The sequence below is a fragment of the Somniosus microcephalus genome, chromosome 7 (genome assembly GCF_052327205.1).
Source record: "Somniosus microcephalus isolate GS21.2 chromosome 7, FLI_Smic_1.0, whole genome shotgun sequence".
Lineage (NCBI taxonomy): Eukaryota > Metazoa > Chordata > Chondrichthyes > Squaliformes > Somniosidae > Somniosus > Somniosus microcephalus.
This window is the reverse complement of record NC_140993.1, coordinates 29,079,146-29,099,005: the sequence shown is the minus strand read 5'-3', so window position 1 is coordinate 29,099,005 and position 19,860 is coordinate 29,079,146.

The following is a 19,860-nucleotide window of genomic DNA, read 5'->3' as shown; positions in this document are numbered from 1 at the left end:
TACCATTTCTGACAGGCTCTCAGGCACCCTTGCCATTGCACCTATCATCGCGGGGTGCATGCCCAGCACACTTCTTGTGAACGCCTCCCTACCGAGGTCCTCATCTGAGTCCTGTGCAGCAGAACTCACAAGCGAACTCGCCCTCCGGGGAGCTTGCTCCCGAGCTACCATTTCCCCCTGGCCTTGCTGCAGCCCGCTCATCCCCGGTGCATCACCCAGTGCAGATCCCGCTACTATACCAGCCTCTAAAGATTGCGTAGTGCCAGTATCTGAGGTGGTGCCTGCGGGTGAGACATGCAGTGATGCGATGCTTTCTCCCGCCTCGCTCTCACTGGAAGGCTCAGGGACAGGCTGGACAGCAGGTTGCTGATTACCTGAAAGCATAAAGGCACAAGACTCGTGTTAAGGTGAGGGCAGGGGGGCAGGAAGGGAGCAAGGAATACAGACAGCTGGAAAGTGGGGAAGGCTTGTGGTGTGAGGGGGAAGTGGGATGAGAGAAGGAGAGGGGATGAAGATACCATTGTTGCCCCCAAGGGGGTCAATGTCGCCGACGGCCATGGCGCCCACCACCTGGTGCCCAATGACTCTCAGCACTCGCTCCTCCAGGTCTGTAAGCTGTTGGATGTCCGCTTCACCCCCGCCTGTTCCTTCCTGCTCCCTCCTATTGTGGCCCAGCTTGGCCTGCAAGAGAAAGGAAAGTGTGTGAGTGAGTGTGGAGCAATGCGTTTGGGAGATGTGCCTGCCATAGTTGAATAACTGTGATTGTAGGCAAGGCGTGAAATGTGGATGTGAGATTTAGTAGAACATAAGAAATAGGAGCAGGAGTAGGCCATTCGGCCCTTCGAGCCTGCTCCGCCATTCAATGAGATCATGGCTGATCTTCTGCCTCAACTTCATTCACCGGCCCTATCGCTATATCCCTTGATGCCCTTACTAGTCAGAAATCTATCGACTTCTGTTTTGAATATACCCAATGACTGAGCCTCCACAGCCCTCTGGGGTAGAGAATTCCAAAGATTCACCACCTTCTGTGTGAAGAAATTTCTACTCATCTCAGTCCTGAATGGCCTACCCTTTATCCTGAGGCTGTGACCCCTGGTTCTAGACTCCCCAGCTAAGGGAAACATTCTCCCAGCATCCACCCTATCAAGCCCTGTAATAATTTTGTATGCTTCAATGAGATCCCCTCTCATTCTTCTGAATTCAAGAGAATACAGGCCTAGTTTCCTCAACCTCTTCTCATACGACAGTTGCGCCATCCCAGGAATCAATCTCGTGAACCTTCGTTGCACTCCCTCTATGGCAAGTAGATCCTTCCTTAGGTAAGGAGACCAAAATTGTACACAGTACTCCAGGTGTGGTCTCACCAAGACCCTATATAATTGAAGTAAGACTTCTTTACTCCTGTACTCAAATCCTCTTGTAATGAAGGCCAGCATACCATTTGCCTTCCTAATGGCTTGCTGCACCTGCACATTCACTTTCAGTGACTCATGTACAAGGACACCCAGGTCCCTTTGAGCATCTGCATTCCCCAATCTTTCACCATTTAGAAAATACTCTGGCTTTCTGTTTTTTCTACCAAAGTGGATAACTTCACGTTTATCCACATTATATTCCATCTGCCATGTTCTCTCCCACTCACTGAGCCTGTCGAGATCCGCTTGAAGCCTCTTCACATCCTCTTCGCAACTGACACTGCCACCTAGCTTTGTATCATCAGCAAATTTGGAAATGTTACATTTAGTCCCCTCATCCAAATCATTGATATAGATTGTGAATAGCTGGGGCCCAAGCACCGATCCTTGCGGTACCCCACTAGTCACAGCCTGCCATCCTGAAAAAGACTTGTTTATCCCTATTCTTTGTTTTCTGTCTGTTAACCAATTCTCAATCCATGCTAGTATATTACCCCCAATTCCATGTGCCCTAATTTTGTTCACCAACCTCTTGTGTGGGACCTTATCGAAGGCCTTCTGAAAATCCAGATACACCACATCTACCGGTTCACCTTTGTCTACTCCACTAGTTACATCCTCAAAGAACTCCAATAGGTTTGTCAAACAGGATTTTACTTTCGTAAATCCATGTTGACTCTGCCCAATCTTACTATTAGTTTCTAAGTGCCCAGTTATTGCATCCTTTATAATAGATTCCAGCATTTTCCCAACTATTGAAGTGAGGCTAACAAGTCTGTAGTTCCCTGTTTTCTCTCTCCCTCCTTTCTTAAATAGCAGGGTTACATTTGCTATCCTCCAATCTGCAGGAACCGTTCCAGAATCTATAGAATTTTGGAAGATGACAACCAATGCGTCCACTACCCCAATGGCCACCTCTTGCAAAACCCTAGGATGTAGGTCATCCGGTCCTTGGGATTTATCAACTTTTATTCCCATTAATTTTGCTAGTACTGTTTTTTTACTAATAATAATTTCTTTATGTTCCTCATTCTCGCCTCACCCTTGGTTTTCTCGTATTTCTGGGAGGTATTTTGTGTCTTCCTCTGTGAAGACAGAAACTAAGTATTTATTTAATTTCTCTGCCATTTCCTCAGTCCCCATTATAAATTCTCCCATCTCTGACTGTAAAGGACCAACATTTACCTTCGCCAGTCTTTTCCTTTTCACATACCTATAGAAGCTTTAACAATCCATTTTTATATTTTTCACTAGTTTGTGTTCATATTCCATTTTCCCTTTCTTTATCAATTTCTTGGTCCGGCTTTGCTGATTTCTAAAAAGATCCCAATCCTCAGGCTGACTGCTTTTTCTGGCAACTTTATAAGCTTCCTCCTTTGACTTAATACTAGCTTTAATTTCTTTTGTTAGCCATGGTTGGATAACTTTTCCTTTTGGGTTTTTATGCCCTAGAGGAATATATGTTTGTTGCAAATTATGCATTATTTCCTTGAATGTTAGCCATTGTATGTCCACCTTCATACCTTTTAATGTAGTCTTCCAATCTACCATGGCCAACATGTCCCTCGTACCTTTGTAGTTTCCTCTGTTTAGATTGAAGACCTTAGTTTCAGATTGGACTACATAACTCTCAAACTTAATGTAAAAATCAATCATATTATGGTCACTTGTCCCTAAAGGACCCTTTACCACAAGATTATTGATTAGCCCTTTCTCATTACACAGTACCAGATCCAGAATAGCCTGTTCCCTGGTTGGTTCTTCCACATACTAATCCAGGAAACCATCTCGTATGCATTCCAAGAATTCGTCCTCCACACCATTAGTGGTAATTTGATTTTCCCAGTCAATATGTAGATTAAAGTCCCCCATAATTACCGTAGTGCCCTTGTTACAAGCACTTCTAATTTCTTGATTGATACTGTGCCCTACAGTACCATTATTGTTTGGTGGCCTATACACAACTCCCACCAATGTCTTTGAAACATAGAAACATTTGGCCCCTCTTGCCTGTTCCGCCATTTCTGATCATCCAAATTCAGTACCCTGTCCCTGCTTTCTCACTATATCCCTTGATCGCTTTAGCCTTAAGAAATATATCTAACTCTTTCTTGAATATATTTAATGAATTGGCCTCAACTGCCTTCTGTGGTAGAGAATTCCACAGGTTCACCACTCTCTGGGTGAAGAAATTCCTCCAGATCTCTGTCCTAAATGGCTTACCCCTTATCTTTAGACTGTGACCCCTGGTTCTGGACTCCCCCGCCATCGGGAACATCATTCCTGCATCTAGTCTGTCTAGTCCTGCTGGAATTTTATAAGTTTCAATGAGATCCCCTCTCATTCTTCTAAACTCGAGCAAATACAAGCCCAATCAACCCAATCTCTCTTCATACGTCATTCCTGGCATCCAGGTATCAGTCTGGTGAATCTTCACTGCACTCCCTCCATGGCAAGAACATCCTTCCTCAGATAAGGTGAGCAAAACTGCACACAATACTCAAGGTGTAGTCTCACCAAAGCCCTGTACAACTGCAGCAAGACATCCTTGTTCCTGTGCTCGAATCCTCTCGCTATGAAGGCCAACATACCATTTGCCTTCTTAATCGCCTGCTGCACCTGCATGCTTACCTTCAGCGACTGGTGCACAAGGACACCCAGGTCTCGTTGCACTTCTCCTTTTCCCAATCTATTGCTGTTCAGATAATAATCTGCCTTCCTGTTTTTGCCACCAAAGTGGATAACCTCGCATTTATCCACATTATACTGCATCTGCTATGCATCTGCCCAATCACCCAACCTGTCCAAATCATACTGGAATAACAACAGAAAATACTGGAAATACTCAGCAGGCCAGGCAGCATCCGTGGAGAGAGAAACCGGGTTAACGTTTCAGGTCTGGGACCCTTCATCAGAACTGGAAAAAGCTGGAAATGTAACAGATTTTAAGCAGATGGAGAGACAGGGGGGTGGGGGGAGGAAGGAATTGAAAGGGCATGCTGTGAAAATGTTGCAAATGGGAACGGCAAAGTCATACAGCATAAAAAATGGGGGCAGGGATTATTATCTGAAATTGTTGAACTCTGTTGACCCCAGTAGGCTGTAAAGTGCCCAATCGAAAGATGAGGTGCTGTTCCTCGAGCTTACGTTGAGCTTCATTAGAACAATGTAATAGGCCGAGGACAGAGAGATCAGAGTGGGAGTGAAATGGAGAACTAAAGTGACAGGCGACCGGAAGCTCAGGGTCACCCTTATGGACTGAACGGAGGTGTTCTGCAAAGCGGTCGCCCAATCTGCGTCTGGTCTCCCCAATGTAGAGGAGACCACATCGTGAGCAGCGAATACAGTGTATTAAATTGCAAGAAGTACAAGTAAATCGCTGTTCACCCGGAAGGGGTGTTTGGGGCCCTGGACAGTGGGAAGGGAGGAGGTAAAAGGGCATGTGTTGCATCTCCTGCACTTGCACGGGAAGGTGCCAGGTGAAGGAGAAGGGCTGTTGGAGGTGACTGAGGAGTGGACTAGGGTGTCGCGGAGGGAGCGGTCCCTTCGGAATGCTGAAAGGGGAGGTGAGGGGAAGATGGCCTAGAAATTCAGTTGGGCGCGCCAGCCGTTAGCGCCTTAGGAGGAGTAGATCTCGAGCGCTAGGCGCTTAGCGCCCGGGCGCAGCGCGATCTGCGCCTCGCCCCAACTTCAGTACACATTTAGCGCCGGCGCAAAGTCTTAGCGCGCGCCCTGCTGCGCGCGCAGATCATGACGTCATTTACTAGTGCAACGCCCTTTGTGCGCCCCAAACTGGAACTTCACTCGCGCCGGCCCATTGTGCGCCGGGCGGCCCTAACGACTGTGAAGTGGAACGGTACACAGCCGAGCCGGGCCGCGGGGAGCGCTAATTAAAGGGCACTTACCCTGCACTATAAAGGCCAGCCATTTTGCAGCATTCACTGTTGTGCAACGGTTTTTTGGACAGAGACCAAGGAGGAGAGCTTACTGGTTTGGACCAACACTAGGACAGGTATTTTTGGCTCAGGCCAGAGCTTAGCAATTATCTTTGCCTTCATTGAGAGCTCAGTGTTTGCCAGCATATAATGGGGGCTGCATTGGGTGCCAACGCTGACTTTCAGCCTTATGCCAGAAGGGCTTACAGACGCCGTGAGAGAGTGGCAGCCCTGGCTAGACGCAGAGGGGGCAACAGGCGTCGCCAACTGAGGCCTTACCCACCCAGGGTATACCGCCAGCAGACCTCCTATCTGACCATGTCTGCCGCGGTGTGTGTTAGGAGGCTGCGATTCAGAAGGGAGGTGGTTGCAGACATCTGCCGGCTGCTTCACAGAGATCTGCAGCCACAGCTGATGCGCAGGACGTCTCTGTCGGTGGCAGTGAAGGTGACGGTGGCTCTCAACTTCTATGCCACTGGCTCCTTCCAATCCGCTACTGGGGACATCGCTAACATCTCCCAGTTCGCCGTGCATTGCTGCATCCGCCAGGTGACCGAAGCCCTTTTCACAAGGAGACATCAATTCATCTCCTTCCCCATGACCCTGGACAAGCAGCAGCAGCGTGCAGTGGGATTTGCAAGAATAGCAGGCTTCCCCATGGTGCAGGGCGCCATTGACTGCACGCATGTGGCTTTGCGGGCACCTCTTGAGCATGCCGAGGATTACCGCAACCGGAAGGGCTACCATTCCCTCAATGTACAGCTGGTGTGTGACCACAGGCAGCGCATCCTAGCTGTCAATGCCCGCTTTCCAGGCAGCAGCCACGATGCCTTTATCCTGCGACAGACAACTGTGGCTGACATGTTCCAGGCACAGCCTCACCCAAGAGGATGGCTTATCGGAGACAAAGGCTATCCTTTGTGTACCTGGCTCATGACCCCGCTCCGCGCGCCCACGACCCCTGCTGAAGAGGCATACAACGAGAGCCATCAAGCGACTAGGAACATCATAGAACAAACAATCGGCGTCCTCAAGCAACGGTTCCGCTGTCTCGATCGCTCCGGGGCAGCCCTCCAGTATTCGCAGGATCGAGTCTCCCAATTCGTCGTCGTTTGCTGCATGCTGCACAACCTGGCTATCCGCAGGACTCAGGCACTGCCACCTCACGTTGGACCACCACCACAGGAGGAGGAGCAGGAGGAGCATGAGGAGGAGGAGGACGAGGAGTACCAGCCCAGGAGGGAGGCACAAGGTCCAAGGGCTGCCCGTCGGCGGCTTATTGAACGTCACTTCTAGGCCCCCTGTCAGGAAATGGCTTGTGCCAATGAAAGAACATGATTGCAGCCGCTCCGCAAGCCCTCAGCCGGTTAAGGCAACAAACACTTCAAAGATCAAACATGGACAATGTTAATAAATAAAAAGCTTTATTGTTCAAACTCAGCTCCCTTCCCACATGAAAACCAAAAACAGACGAAACCCCCAAAAAACACTCAAACACATTACTCACTCCCACAACCTGGAGAGGATTAACAAAATAGTGCAACTAAAATGGCCGTCATTCTCAGCCTTCGTAAAAAACAAACATCACATCATCGGCCTTCAAAAAACAAACATCCAATTCTCGGCCTCAAAAAACAAACACAACTGGCCACACATTCGACTATTTGGCCCGCTAGGGCGATGCCTTGGCCATCTTTGTGTGGCCCCTGCCCGCCCTGCTGCTCCTCCTCAAATTAAGGCCATTGGCTGCTGCAAGGCTGGGGGCAGGCTCCTGAGGGGCACATGTCGTGACGGCAGATGCCCTTGGGGGTCGGCCTAGTCGAGGTCTGGCCGTCGAGCGGGCGGCTGTTGAATGCTGCAGCTGTGGCTGGCCAGCATCAGTCGCTGCAGCAGCTCCTGGCAGCTCCACTGGGGGAGTGGCAGTGGCGGCTGGAGGAATGGGGGCAAGCTGGCGGATGGCAGGCGCTCGCTGGTCGCCTGAGACACTGGCACTCGCCTGGGCCAGCACTGCAGCATGCGCACCAATCTGCCGAGGGACAGACCGCTGTGCTGCTGCAGCGCGCCGGGTGCCCTGGCGATGCCTGGCTGACACAGCGAGTGTGGCAGCAGTGAGTGCCCGTGTTGACCTGTTCACTGACCGCATCAGAGCAGCCAGTGACTGGACGGCACCACTGATCACCTGGCCAGTCTCTGCCAGAGCTGCCCCGAATTCCGCCCGGCTCGCTGCCAGAGCTGCCCCGAATTCCGCCCGACTCGCTGCCTGGTCTGCCCGGAATTCCGCCCGACTGGTGGCCTCTGAGGGCCCGAACTCGGTCACACTCCGAGAGAGGGACTCGATGGCCTCAGGCAACCGTGCCACTGCCGCCATGAGCTCCGTGGGCCGGCGCTCCGAGTCCGCGAACAAGTCCTCGAGGCGTTCCATCTCCTCGGCAAAGACCATCTGCGGACTGGAGGCCGGACTCTCCCTCTGGGAAGAAGGCCGCCGAGCTGGCCGACCCTTCCTGCGTTGCTGGACGCCGCTGGGCCCAGCAATTGGACTCCCCTCCGACGCATCCCCCCTCTGGGGAGAAGGCCGCCGAGCTTCCACCCCCCTCCCACGTTTCTGCAGGCCACAGGTCCCATGAGCTCCCCTCCCCTTCGACACTTCCGCCACACTCCCCTCCAGGGAAGACGTGTCCCCTACATTGGCCTGGGTGGCCGCGGCTGAGGGTTCCCCTGATGGGCCGCCTTCCTCTTACTCCTCCTCCTGCTCCTCTTCTGAGGGGCTGTCACTGGCAAGTTCAGGGACCTCCTCCTCACCATCTGAAAGCAGGAAGGCACAAGAGTAGCTTTAGAGTGAGGAGAGGGCATCAGCAAGGGATGCATGAGTGGTGGCATTCAGCGCATTGGTCGGACAGTGGCAAAGGATGTAGATCTGAAGCGCAAGTGGGAGGAGAGAGGTCCAAACGTGGATGTCCTTACCATTGGTGGCCAGAACAGGGTCGGCATCTCCACATGCAACAGGGCCAATCACCCGGGCACCCATGATGCGCTCCACGCGATGTTGAAGCTCGGTGAGCGGCTGGATCTGGGGTCGGCCTCCCCCGGTCGCAGTCCGGCTCTTCCGATTATTAGCCAGCTTGGCCTGCAAGAGAAAGGACGGCCTCTAAGTACAGTGTGTCGCCCTGATCTTGTGTGCACAGCCTCCCATGGTGGAATAGCCTGGCCAGTGTGTCGCCCTGATCTTGTGTGCACAGCCTCCCATGGTGGAATAGCCTGGCCAGTGTGTCGCCCTGATCTTGTGTGCACAGCCTCCCATGGTGGAATAGTTTGGCCAGTGTGTCGCCCTGATCTTGTGTGCACAGCCTCCCATGGTGGAATAGTTTGGCCAGTGTGTCACCCTGATCTTGTGTGCACAGCCTCCCATGGTGGAATAGCCTGGCCAGTGTGTCGCCCTGATCTTGTGTGCACTGCCTCCCATGGTGGAATAATTTGGCCAGTGTGTTAAGTGCAGAATGTGCAATTGATGTTCATGCCTGTCCCATCGCTGCTGGATGAGGGCTGGCCATTAGGGCTTTCAGGCCCCTTTGCCCATAATGTGAGGTGCACATGCAAGGATGAGGAGGTCACTGGAAAGGGTACACACCCTGACAATCCACGTGAGGTCATTAAACTTTTTGCGGCATTGGACACCGCTCCTGGGGACCTCGCTGTTGGCTGACAGCTTGCTGGCGACATGCCTCCAGGCTCTCCTGTAGACGCGGAACGGCGTCTTCTTGCCATTGTCCGGGTACAAAACATGGCGCCTCTTCTCCACAGCACCAACCAGCACACTCAGATCACGCTCTGAGAAGCGCTGCGCTCGTTCACGGGCCTTCTCCATGGCTTCAGGCGCTATTTGGGTCCAGCAGCAGTGTTCAGGCCTAGCTGGAGGGCTCCACTATCCAGGGCGTGGCAGCAGACACAGTCGGCCCTTCCCCCTTAAGAGCTGGCCGGCGCCAGGGTGTCTGCTGTCAATCACGAGATGGCCGCACCTGCGCTGCACCCGGCCTCGGCGCTATCGATCAGCACCTTCGGCTTAGCGCCCAAAGAGAGGCATCCAGCACCAGTTTTAGCGCTCGAGCGAACTCTTAGGGCGAAGCTAATGAATATCGGAGAAGTGGCCTCGATTTGGCGGCGGGCGCAAACTTTAGCGGCCGCCCCACTTTACCGCCCCAAAGTGGCTACAATGAATTTCTAGGCCTTGATTTCTCTGACTGCCACCTTTGTTTCTCTCCTTCCTGTCTTTTGCTTCTATCCTTGTTTCCCTTTCCTCTGTTTCCCTGCTCAGGTTCCCAATCCCCTGCTATTTTAGTTTAAACATTCCCCCAGAGCACGAGCAAACACTCCCCCTTGGACATCGGTCCTGGCCCTGCCCAGGTGCAAACCGTCCAGTTTGTACTGGTCCCACCTCCCCCAGAACTGGTTCCAATGTCCCAGGAATTTGAATCCCTCCCCCTTGCACCATTCCTCTAGCCACGTATTCATCTGAAATATCCTTCTATTTCTACTCTGCCTAGCACGTGGCACTAGTAGCCATCCTGAGATTACTACCTTTGAGGTCCTATTTTTTAATTTTCCTCCTAACTCCCTATATTCAGCTTTTAGGACCTCATCCCGTTTTTTACCTGTATCGTTGGTACCTATATGCACCATGACAACAGACTGTTCACCCACCCCTTCCACAATGTTCTGCAGCCGCTCCGAGACATCCTTGTACCTTGCACCAGGAAGGCAACGCACCATCCTGGAGTCTAGTTTGCGGACCCCTAAACGCCTATCTATTCCCCTTACAATAGAATCCCTATTACTATGGCTCTATCCCTACTTTTCCTCCCGCCCTGTGCAGCAGAACCACCCCTGGTGCCAGGAAGTTGTGCCTTGTAGATGGTGGAAAGGCTTTGTGGATTCAGGATGTGTGACATTAGCCGCAGAATAGCCAGCCTCTGAACTGCTCATGTTGCCACAGTATTTATGTGGCTGGTCCTGTTAAGTTTCTGGTCATGATGACACCCAAGATGTTGATGGTGGAGGATTTGGCGATGGTAATGCCGTTGAATGTCAAGGGAAGCTGGTTAGACTCTCAATTGTTGGAGAGAGTTATTGACTGGCACTTCTGTGGCATGAATGTTACCTGCCACTTATCAGCCCAAGCCTGAACATTGTCAATATCATGTTCCATGTGGGAATGGACTGATTCATTTTGTGAGGAGTTGTGAATGGCGCTGAACACTGTGCACTCATCAGCGAACATCCCCATTTCTGACCTTATGTTGGAGGGAAGGTCATTGATGAAGCAGCTGAAGATGGTTGGGCCTTGGACACTGCCCTGACGAACTCCTGCAGCGATGTCCTGGGGCTGTGATGATTGATCTTCAATCACCACAACCATCGTCCTTTGTGCTAGGTATGACTCCAGCCAATGGAGCATTTTCACCCTGATTCCCATTGACTTTAGTTTTACTAGGGCTCCTTGATGCCACACTCAGTGAAATGCTGCCTTGATGTAAAGGGCAGTCCCTCTAACCTCACCTCTGGAATTGAGCTCCTTAGTCCATGTTTGAATGAGAGCTGTAATGAGGTCATGAGCTGAGTGGTCTTGGCGGAACCCAAACTGGGCATCAGTGAGCAGGTTATTGGTGAGTAAGTGCCGCTTGAAAGCACTTTCAATGACACTGTAAGGGACCTACATTTGTCTTCACTAATCTTTTTCTTTTTACATACTTGTAGAATATTTTACAGTCGACTTTTATGTTCCTTGCATGTTTACGCTCATATTCTATTTTTTCCCCTCTTAATCAATCTCTTGATCCTTTTTTTGCTGAATTCTGAACTGCTCCCAATCATCTAGCTTGATACTTTTTCTGCCAACTTTATATGACACATCTTTGGATGTAATACTGTCGTTATTTCTCTTGTTAGACCTGGTTGGGCCGCTTTTACTTTTGTGTTTTTGCTCCAGAAATGAATGTATAATTGTTGCAATTCATGCTTTCATTCCTTAAATGTTAGCCATTGCCTATCCACCGTCATGCCTTTTAATGAATCTCCCCAATCTATCATAGCCAACTCACTCCTCATACCTTCGTAGTTTCCTTTGTTTAGATTTAGAACTTTAGTGTTGGAATGGCCTACTTCACTTTCCATCTTAATGAAGAATTCTACCATGTTATGGTCACTCTTCCCTAAAGGACTCCGCAAAACAAGTTTATTAATTAACCCCTTCTCATTGCATAATACTCAATGTAGAATATTCTTTTCTCTAGTTGGCTCCACAACGTACTGGTCAAAAAGATATCTTGTACACGCTCCAGGAATTCATCCACTGCAGTATTATTGCTAATTGTTGTACGAGGCCCCTTGGGTTGGTGTGATCATAATATGATTGAATTCTTCATTAAGATGGATAATGAAGTAGTTGACTCAGAGACTAGGGTCCTGAATTTAAATAAAGGAAGCTATGATGGTATGAGGCACGAGTTGAATAGGATAGATTGGGGGATGTCACTCAAAGGGTTGACAGTGGATAGGCTATGGCAAACATTCAAACACTGCATGGATGAACTACAGAATTTGTTCATCCCAGTTTGGCATAAAAATAAAACAAAGAAGGTGACTCAACCGTGGCTAACAAGGGAAATTAGGGATAGCATAAGATCCAAGGAGAGGACATATAAATTGGCCAGAAAAAGCAGTAAACCTGAGGATTGGGAGCAGTTTAGGTTTCAACAAAGGAGCACAAAGGGATTAATTAAGAAGGGGAAAATAGAATATGAGAGTAAGCTTGCGGGGAACATAAAACTGACTGTAAAAGCTATTATAGATATGTGAAGAGAAAAAGATTGGTGAAGTCAAGTGTAGGTCCCTTGCAGTCAGAATCAGGGGAATTTATAATGGGGAACAAAGAAATGTCAGACCAATTAAATACATACTTTGCTTCTGTCTTCACAAAGGAGGACACAAATAACCTCACAGAGATGTCGGGGAACATAGGGTCTGATGAAAAGGAGGAACTGAAGGAAATCAGTATTTGTAGGGAAATGGTGTTAGGGAAATTGATGGGATTGAAGGCCCATAAATCCCCAGGGCCTGATAATCTACATCCTAGGGTACTTAAGGAAGTTGCCCTAGAAATAGTAGATGCATTGCTGATGATCTTTCAACATTCGATGGAATCTGGAACAGTACCCATGGATTGGTGGGTAGCTAAAGTTACACCACTATTCAGAAAAGGTGGTAGAGAGAAAACGGGGAATTACAAACCGGTAAGCCTGACATCGGTAGTGGGGAAAATGCCAAAGTCCATTATAAAAGTGTAATAGCAGAGCACTTGGAAAACAGTGACAGGATCAGACAAAGTCAACATGGATTTACAAAAGGTAAATCGTGCTTGACTAATCTACTGGAATTTTTTGGGGATGTAATTGGTAAAATAGTTAAGGGAGAACCAGTGGGTGTGGTGTATTTGGACTTTCAAAAGGCTTTCGATAAGATTCCGCATAAGAGATTAGCGTGTAAATCTAAGGCACATGGGATTGGGGGCAAGGTATTGACTTGGATATATAACAGACAGAAAGCAAAGATTTGGAATAATTGGGTCTTTTTCCGAGTGGCAGGCAGTGATTGGTGGGGTACCACTGGGATCGGTCCTTAGACCCCTGCTATTCATAATATATATTAATGATCTAGACAAGGGAACTAGATGTAATATTTCCAAGTTTGCAGATGACAGAAAATTTGGTGGGCATGTGTGCTGTGAGGAGGATTCCGAGAAACTCCAACGTGATTTGGATAGTTTGGGTGATTGGACAGAAGCATGGCAGATGCAATATGATGTAAGAAAAAGGAGTCTTACCATCAAGTAACTTTAAAGTAAGCTTTAAGTAACTTATAAACACACCATATACAAGAGAGGTCTTTACCATGCCTCTGGTAGAAGCCTCTTACAATACTGAACAGGCCAGTATTTATACCAGTCCAACAGGAAGTGACATATGACAGGAAGTGAGGTATGTACACAGTTCATAGTTCATAGTTCACAGTTCACAGGAAGTGATGACATAACTTCCCAGAAGTTATTATTATTATCACATTCTTCCCTCCTGCAGGATTAGGAGGCTGTGGTCTACCTTTTGGTCCGCAGCCGCCGAACAAGGAAGAGTCGCACCCGTTTGGATTCCCGTCGTAGAGGGTCGCTGGTCCGCTTACATGCGGTTGGCCATTGGTCAGAGTCTGTGTGGCCTGGATTGCCCTGTGAAGGGTCGGGGAGATCATGGCTTTGAGTACGAGCCCCAATAGGTTCAAAGTCGGACTGCCTCTGTTCAGAGGGAGGTGCAGAGCTGGTCTGTGGCAGATCAGTACTTTCATGCGCGGTACTGGGAGGGTCGCAACCTTGAGTACGGGGTTCTACCGGCACCAAGCTAGTTGGTGTCCGATCAGGATCCTGGAGAGGGGTACCCGATAGGTCCCAAGAGTTTCCTGGTGAAATGCCATCACCCGATGTCCCACTAGGTCCTGGTGGGCAGGGAGCCAGATCCCGTAATGATACGGTAGATTCTCGGCCGTCGGAATATCGTATGTTTGCATAGGTGGGGTTGGCATCGGTTAGTTCGACCTCGTCTACGAGAGGGTCATTTTTAGACGTCCGAACGTATCTTCGGAGTAATACAGGTCCAGGAGTAGTTAGCCATGATGGGAGTGATGTCCCATGAGATGAGCGACGCTGGAATCCAAAGAACCGCTCATGAGGTGTAGTATTTGTGGCTGTAGAAAGCAGGGACCGTATAGAGTGCAATGCATCCAGAAGCACTGTTTCCCATTGCTGGTCTGGTAGGCCCCGAGATCTTAAAGCGAGACGTACGGAATTCCAGATGATACCGTTATACCTCTCTACCTGCCCATTTCCGATGGGATGGTATGGTGTTGTTTTGCTTGTAGCAATTCCCCGTTCTGAGAGGTAGTCCTTGAGTTCCCTTGACATAAAGGATGGACCCCGATCTGAGTGAATATAAGCCGGCATGCCACAGAGAGAAAATACCTGCTCAAGGCAGCAGATTACTGTGGACGCCAGCATATTGGAGCAGGGGAAGGCAAACGGAAAACGTGAATATTCGTCGATCATGGTGAGCAAATATGTGTTCCGAGTTGAAGAGGGCACTGGGCCCTTAAAATCGATGCTAAGTCGTTGCATCGGTTGGGTTGCATGTATGAGTATACCATCTGAGGGGCGGAAGAACTGAGGTTTTAATTCCGCACAAAGCCGGCATTCTGAGCATATTTTCTTTACATCTCCGGTGGAAAAAGGGAGATTCCGTGATCGTACGAAATGTAGCATGCGCGTAACGCCAGGATGACACAATCCATTGTGGACATCCATGAGAGTAGAGGATGACATAGTGGAGCAGAATGCCCGTGTGAGGGTGTCCGGGGCCACATTCTCCTTGCCAGGCCGATAGAGAATGGTATAACCAAAAGAGGCCAGTTCCATCCTCCAAAGTTGTATTTTATTATTCTTAATTTTGGTTCGTTTTCGATTATCGAGCATGAAGGCGACTGATCGTTGGTCTGTGATCAATGTAAAGTGCTGGCGAGCTAGAAAATGGTTCCACTTCCGTACTGCCTCTATGATGGCTGTGGCTTCTTTCTCAACCGGAGGATAATGTAGCTCGGCACCTTGTAAGGTCCTGGACATAAATGCTACAGGACGACCTTCCTGATTCAGAGTAGCCGAGATCGCCACCTCCGAGGCATCACATTCAACCACGAAAGGGAGATTCTCATCGATGGAGTGAAGAGCCACTTTCTCCAACTGTTTTTTGAGAAGGTTAAAGGCTGCAACAGCCGCTGTTCCCAGTGGAAATGATCTAGCATGCAGCAAGGGTTGGATTTTGTCCGAAAAATGAGGAATCCATTTAGCGTAGTATGCAAACAGACCGAGAGCCCGATGTAAAGAAGCCGGATTCTTAGGTGACGGGAGCTCTTGGAGCGGGCGAAGTCTTTCTGGGTCTGGCTTAATGATACCATTGCCTACGCAGTAGCCAAGGATGTTGATGGTCGGTTGCGACTCAACAGATTTGGATTCATTCAGGGTCAAATTACGGCGATGGAGGGCATCCCAAAATTTTTGGAGGTTGGCGTCGTGTTCCTGTTGATCGTGACCTGCAATGGTAATGTTATCAAGATAGGGAAAAGTGTCCCTTAGGTTTTCCTGCTTAACCAGGCCATCCATTGCCCGTTGGAAGACAGCCACTCCATTAGTAACCCCGAATGGGAGGCGACGAAATTGGTACAGCCGTCCATTAGCCTCAAAGGCCGTGTACTGCTTATCTGAGACCTTCAAGGGTACCTGATGATAGGCACTTTTTAAATCGTAAGTTGAGAACACTTTGTATTCGGCCAGTTTATTAACCATATCATCAATGCGTGGCAATGGGTAGGCGTCCAAGTCGGTATATTGATTGATGGTTTGCGAATAATCGATGCATAGTCGCTGTTTGTGAGGTTTTAGAGGGTTCTTGACAATGATGACTTGAGCCCGCCAGGGCGACGAATATGGTTCGATGATATCCTCTGCTAGAAGTCGAGAGATTTCAGCCGCAATAAAAGATTGGTCTTCCTGATTAAAGCGCCGCGATTTCGTTATTATTGGTTTGCATTGAGGCGGAATACTGGCAAATAATGAGGGTTCATCAAGTGAAGCTGCTGACAATGCACAAAACGGTAATTTAGACGGTATATTAGAAATAGTAAGTCCGGGTTTGGATCCACCAATCTCAATGGTGAGTTTCTTATGCTGTTTTTGGAAGTCCAGCCCTAAGAGGAGATCACTAGATAAGTCCTTGAGCACCGAAAGTCGGGTGGAGGGATACATACGACCATGAAGTGTCATATCAACAACACAAAAGCCGGAGATTCTGGTATTAAGTGATGACTGAGCCATCGCAATTGCCTGGTCCGATGGGAAGACATGCAGTTTCAATTTCGCAACAATCTGTTCCTTAATGAAACTATCAGTACTTCCTGAGTCAATTAAGGCATCTAAGGTATGCCCTTTAATTGAAATTTTTGTGGCTGCATGAGACAGGTTCTGTGGGCAAGCAGCTGCAATTGGTGTCGTTGCACAGAGAGTGGCTAAAACTCTCGGTGTGCTTCTTCGGGAGAGAGCTCGAGAGGAAGCTTGATAGGTCCTAGCTGGAGCATCTTGATAGGCCCTAATTGGGGCAGTTCAGTAGGCCTTAGCTGGATTGGCCCTCGTAGAGGCCCTTGATAGGCAAACTTTAGCAAAGTGTCCTTTTTTTTGCAATAACTGCAGATTGCATTGCGAGCAGGGCAGGTTTTCCTAGGGTGAAAAGCATCTCCACAAAAGAAGCACTCCTTCCTAGATTGCCAAGAGGCTGCTAAAGTGGGGTCATCCTCCTCTTCTTCATCAGAATTATCAGAATTAGATTCCCCCATGATAGGGTTCACCTGAGACCGCTTGAATTGTCTGGTTGCAGCTACAGCAGCAGATCGAGATCTGGGCAGCTGATAGAGGTCTGCATTTCTCTTTGCCAAATCCAGAGAACAAACTAGGTCAAAAGCTTTTTGTAGCTCAAGTGTTTTACTTTCTAGTAGACGCTGGCGTATAAATGGAGAGGCAATCCCGCAGATGAAAGCATCACGAATCATTTCATTGCGGTACAGCTCAGCTGAGGCTGCCTGAAAGTTACAATCTATGCTGAGTCTGCGAAGTTCTTGCAGGAATTCGTCAATTGATTCCCCTGGCCCTTGTTGGGCTGTGGCCAGTAGATGTCTAGCATAGACCTCATTTGGGGTCTTGGCATACAGTTTCTTAAGTGCCCAAATCACCTCATCGTAATTATCCCATTCATCAACATATTCGAACACTTTTGGGGTCACATAGTTGATAAGTATCCTCAATCTAGTAGGAGCATCCGCTTTACATTCATCCAGAAAATTCTCAAAAGTACAGTACCAATGCTTCCATACCCTGCCAGCTGCTGGTGTATTCGGGTCCAAGTCCAGACGAATAGGTCTAAGGATTCTCTCCATGATGGGTGGTTCCCTGGATCCTTAACTCCGAGTTTGTCCGAAGGTCTAGTATTTGTGAGTGTAAATACTAAGTTACTTAAATTGATGTAAGAAAAAGGAGTCTTACCATCAAGTAACTTTAAAGTAAGCTTTAAGTAACTTATAAACACACTATATACAAGAGAGGTCTTTACCATGCCTCTGGTAGAAGCCTCTTACAATACTGAACAGACCAGTATTTATACCAGTCCAACAGGAAGTGACATATGACAGGAAGTGAGGTATGTACACAGTTCATAGTTCATAGTTCACAGTTCACAGGAAGTGATGACATAACTTCCCGGAAGTTATTATTATTATCACACAATATAACGTGGATAAATTGCGAGGTTATCCACTTTGGTGTCAAAAACAGGAAGGCAGATTATTATCTGAATGGCAATAGGTTGGGAGAAGGGGAAGTGCAATGAGACCTGGGTGTCCTTGTGCACCAATTGCTGAAGGTAAGCATGCAGGTGTAGCAGGTAGTTAAGAAGGCAAATGGTATGTTGGCCTTCGTAGCGAGAGGGTTTGAGTACAGGAACAAGGGTGTCTTGCTGCAGTTGTACAGGACTTGGTGAGACCACATCTTGAGTATTGTGTGCAGTTTTGGTCACCTTATCAGTGGAAGGATGTTCTTGCCATCAAAGGAGTTCAGCGAAGATTCACCAGGCTGATACCTGGGATGGCAGGAATGACGTATGAGGAGAGATTGGGTCGATTGGGCGTATACTTGCTTGGAGTTTAGAAGATTGAGAGGGGATCTCATTGAAACTTATAAAATTCTGACAGGACTGGACAGACCAGATGCAGGAAGGATATTCCCGCTGGTCAGGGAGTCCAGCACCAGGGGTCGCAGTCTAAGGATAAGGGGTAAGCCATTTAGGACAGAAATGAAGAGGAATTTATTCACCCAGAGAGTGGTGAACCTGTGGAATTCTCTACCACAGAAGGCAGTAGAGGCCAATTCATTAAATATATTCAAGAAGGATTTGGATATATTTCTTAAGGCTAAAGGGATCAAGGGGTATGGGGAGAAAGTAGGGACAGGGTACTGAATTTGGATTATCAGCCATCATCTCATTGAATGGCAGAGCAGGCTCGAGGGGCCGAATGGCCTACTCCTGCTCCTATCTTCTATGTTTCTATGTTAATTTGGATTGGCCAGTCAATATGTAAATTAAAGTCTCCCACGATTACTGTAGTACCCTTGTTACATGCATCTCTAATTTGCTGTTTGATGCTGTCCCCTACATTGCCACTACTGTTTGAAGGCCTATAGACAACTCCCACCAATTTTTGCTGCCCCTTGGTGCTTCTTAGCTCCGCACAGACTGATTCTACATCTTGATTTTCTGAGCCAATATCCTTCCTCACTATGCTCCGATTTCATCCTTTACAAGCAATGCCACCCCACCTCCTTTTCCTTTTTGCCTGTCCTTCCTAAATATCGAAACCCATGAATATTCAGCTCCCAGCCATGTCTCTGTACTTGCTATTTTATCATATCCATATACATCTATTTGCGCTGTTACTTCGTCTAGCTTATTGCGAATGCTTTGTGCATTCAGATTCACTGCCTATAGATTTGTTTTTTTAATATTGTTAGACATCTTAACATTTTTTGTGCTAATCCCCCATTTATCTTATTACCATTTTTCCATTTGTTAGTGCACTCTTTGTTTGTACGCTCTGTCCCTTCCTGCCTCAATCTGGTTATCCTTACCCCAATCACTCTCCTGCACTGCGTCATTGTCTTTTATCTTTAGCATTCTAGTTTTCTCTCCACCGACACCCTCCCACCCCTTATTTAGTTTAAACCCCTATCTACCTCAATAGTTAAACCATTCGCTAGAACTCTGGTCCCAGCATGGTTCAGGTGTAGTCCGCCCCAACGCAACAGCTCTCTCTTTCCCCAGTACTGGTGCCGGTGCCCCAAAATCGAAAACCACTTCTCCCACACCAATCTTTGAGTCAAGCATTCATCTCCTTGATCCTATTGACCCAATGCCAATTTGCTCGTGGCTCAGGTAACAAGCCAGAGATTATTACCTTTGTGGTTCTGCTTTTTAATTTAGTCCCTAGCCGTTCAAACTCTCTCAGCAGAACCTCTTTCTTTGTCTTACCTATGCCGTTGGTAGCTATGTGGACCACGACAACTGGATCCTTCCCCTCCCACTCCAAGTTCTTGACCAGCCCAGAGGAGATGTTCTTTAACCTGGCGCTGGGTCGGCAACACAGCCTTCAGGACTCATGCTCCTTGCTGCAGAGAACAGTGTCTATCCCCGTAACTATACTGTCGCCTACAACAACCACCTTCCTTTTTACTTCACCCACTTGAATGGCTTCCTGTACCATGGTGCTGTGATCAGTTTGCTCATGCTCCCCACAGTCCCTGCACTTATCCACAAGGGTTGCAA